This window comes from Calidris pugnax, unplaced genomic scaffold (assembly GCF_001431845.1).
Source record: "Calidris pugnax isolate Ruff unplaced genomic scaffold, ASM143184v1 scaffold75, whole genome shotgun sequence".
NCBI lineage: Eukaryota > Metazoa > Chordata > Aves > Charadriiformes > Scolopacidae > Calidris > Calidris pugnax.
Window position 1 is genome coordinate 603,974 of NW_015090908.1, and position 3,225 is coordinate 607,198.

Genomic DNA, 3,225 nt, shown 5'->3' on the forward strand with positions numbered 1-3,225 from the left:
CCAGGGGGAAGATTTGGCCAGTTTGCCTGCAGTAGCGATTGGCTTTGGTAGGAAAAAAGGGAGAAGCCCAGGCAGAAGAATTTTGAAGAAGCATCTAAAAGTGCAGCCAGATCCTGGCATGGAGGTGGCGGGAAGTCTCAGAGACTCATGGAAAACAAACTTAAAATCCTTAAAAGAGCTGTTACTGCAGAAAGCAGCTGTTGAGCAGTTAAGAAGGTAACCCTCTGGAAGAGGAGGGTGCAACTGGAAAGCAAACTGGGACACGCGAAGCATGAAGCTGCAAAGAAATGGATACCTTGGGGAGTGAGGACAGAGAAGATGGGAAGGGATTTCCATCAGAGATGTTGGTGAACGTCCCCGTTCATCTGAACTGCAAAAAAGAGAGAAAGGGCAAGGGGCAGAGTGCAAATCCCATCTTGTACATGGTGGGAGCCCAGAGGGGGAGAGGAAGGTGCCCCAGACCCACGCCACCCCAAGCCCTGGTTGATACCAGGATGCCCAGTGGCTCTGGCTGAGCTGCCTGGAGAGGGACTGAAACAAAGAACTGGTGGATCAGCTCCCTGCGGTCCACCTGGTGGGGGGATTCTCCCTCTCCTGGCCGTCTGACAAAGCCCGGGCTCCCTGGAAAGGTAACTGAGATATGCTGCTAGGTGCCTCCTGCCAGCCCTGCTAGGTGTAAGAGCCCGATGGACTGGCTGCAGGCAGGGCAGCCATGCCAGTGTGATGTCCTGCTGCTGCTCGTGGGACTTGCAGGTGCTGCAGGGCAGGGGCAGGAGCAGGATCTGGGTGGGAGTGATGCCTTGGTCATTGCCATGTCCCTGGGGAGCCTGGACCTGGCCGGAGATGTGCCCCAAGGGCTCCTATGCCAGTGGCGTCAGCTTCAAGGTGTAGCCTCTATGCCACTGCCCATGGCTGGTCCGGGGACCCTGTTCCCAGGGGGAGTTAACCCCCTGACCTCTGTTCCCTCGCAGGTAGAGTTGCCCCAAGGGCTGATGGAGGATGACGTGGCACTCAGTGGGATTTAGCTGCACTTCTCCCATATGGGGGACCCCAGTGGTGGCCACACAGCTGAGTCCCAGAGTGGCAGGAGAGCGTGCAGCCTACCTGTCCCCTCCCCATGGCTGGAGAGCCTCCTCCATGGCTGCCCCCAGCTCTGAAGGGCTTGCACTCTCCTCCTCCCGAATTCCCCAGCCTTGGTACCAGCTGTCTTCTCTCTCCCCTATCTAGGCCACTGGTGCTGGCACTATGGGTCCAGGTGCCCCAGTGTGGGCTTCTGAGTGATGAAGTGGCTGCCACTGGCACCTGCTTCACCTGCTCCAACAGGCATATCCTGGAGGGACCACGGTCCAGCTGGGGCCAGCGGGGCATCGAAGATGCAGCAAGATCCTGCATGGGGGCTGAAGAGGGATGACATGACCCTGACAGACCTGCATCTTCTGCTGCCTGTAATGAGCTCTGTAAACCCACTGCAAGACACCCAATTCCATGATTCAACTTCACAGAAGAGCTGGTGCCTGGGGTCTCCTCTCCCAGGACCCCACATCCACTGAGAGGTGCCTTGGCACTGAGACCCTCAGGGGGCACCGTCCCCTTGTCCCCATGGGTTCCGTCATTGCACAAGTGCTGCTGCTGGTTCCTCAGCACCTACTCCACTTTCCAGAGATGCTCCTTTCTGCCCCCACCTGGACTTCCAGATATTCCCTAGCATCTTGAGGACTTCCCTGTCCTACCCTGACATGAGCTTTCCGTGAAAGCATGCACCCAGGCTGCACTGGGGCAGTTTTGTCATTGGGAGAAGGCAAACCAGGGCAGAGACGAAGGGAGCCATGGCCAGCCCTACCAGGACACAGGGACACATAACCCATCGAAGGGGATAACTGAGAAGTTGTATTGTATACACACTCTCCTCAAAGGGCAAAAGGATGGGAAGCTGGTGGTACCAGTGGAAATCCCAATGGGGCAAAAGGGTGTGGGGCCATTGGAGACCCCTACTTGAGGCAGAGACCCACTGCAGTGCCCCCAGCTTGAGGCAGGTGCACTGGGGGTTGGACCCAGGATCCTCCTGTTTAAGGCAGGTACTTTAACCAGCTGAGCCATGGCACCCCCCTGCCCTGAGCCAGGAGGTGCCCCACCGCCACGGAGCATGCCATGGCCACAGCTATCCCCCTGTCCTCATCCTGCTGCCACCCCAACACCAGGGTGACCCTGCAGAACCAGTGGGCCTTGGCCTGGGGTTGGCACTGTGGAGACGGGGAGCAGTGCTGTGTGTCACGCTGAGCTCAAGCCCTGGCAACCGCGGGGTGTCTCACAGGTAAAAGTGATAAAAGTCAATGGCTGGGTCTCAAAGGAGCTCTGTGAGGGAGTGGAGTGGTGGGTGTCCCAAAGGAGGGCTTGTCCAGGAGCTGAACCCAGGACCTCTCACGTACCCCCAGACCAACCCGCCATGATGTGCAGCTGCCCAGGCACCCCCAGCCTGTGCCAGGCACTGGGGGGCTGGGGGGCCCCAGGAGATGCTTCTTAGGGGTGGGCCCTGCCATCAGGCCCCGGGGAGCAGAGCGGGGCTGAGGGGGGTGCGGGGACGCACTGGCCTCCCCAGAGAGTTTCCCACTTCCCAGGAACACAGGGAATGTTCCCAGGGAACCCCCTTGGGCAGGGGATGAGTGTTCAGGGCTGTGATGGCCGAGGGGTGAAGGCGTTGGACTCGAAATCCAATAGGGTTTCCCTGCGCAGGTTCGAATCCTGCTCACAGCGAGAGATTTTACCTGCTGCTGGGTGAGCGGGGGCTGGAGACCCCAGCCCCATGGGCCCTGCACCTCACCACCTCCCTGGGGGCAGGAATTTGGGAATGGGTGCAGGTTTTACTTCACCTGGAGAGTGAAGTTAGGGACTGCTCTCCCTGGGGCAAGGTGAAATCCCTCCCCTGTGATATGTAGCTTCCCAGAGAGGGCTGGGGACCCGCAGCAGAGCCATGGGGTGGAAATTGTGGGTTTATCTGCAGTTCCTTTTACCAGTGTGTCTGTGGGCCTCGTGGGACCAACATCAAACGGAGCCAAGGTGGTTGAGAGTCCAAGGGGTACAGCTGGGGAGCCTGGTGCATGTTTGGGGTATGGTCCCACTTTCAGACACAGGAGAACCCGGGTCCAACTCCCAGAGGAATTCTCCCTTTGGGAAAAGCCTGCCCTGCTTTTGTCTTGGGAGTACAGAGCTCATTTGGGGTCAGCTATC

General features: G+C 58.7%; 1 non-coding gene across 1 annotated transcript; it reads left to right on the plus strand.

Moving 5' to 3' along the window:
- The first annotated feature begins 2,669 nt into the window (after positions 1–2,669).
- TRNAS-CGA lies at positions 2,670–2,751 on the plus strand. Its single transcript has one exon. It is a non-coding gene; the product is annotated as a tRNA-Ser (tRNA).
- The last annotated feature ends 474 nt before the right edge of the window (positions 2,752–3,225 follow it).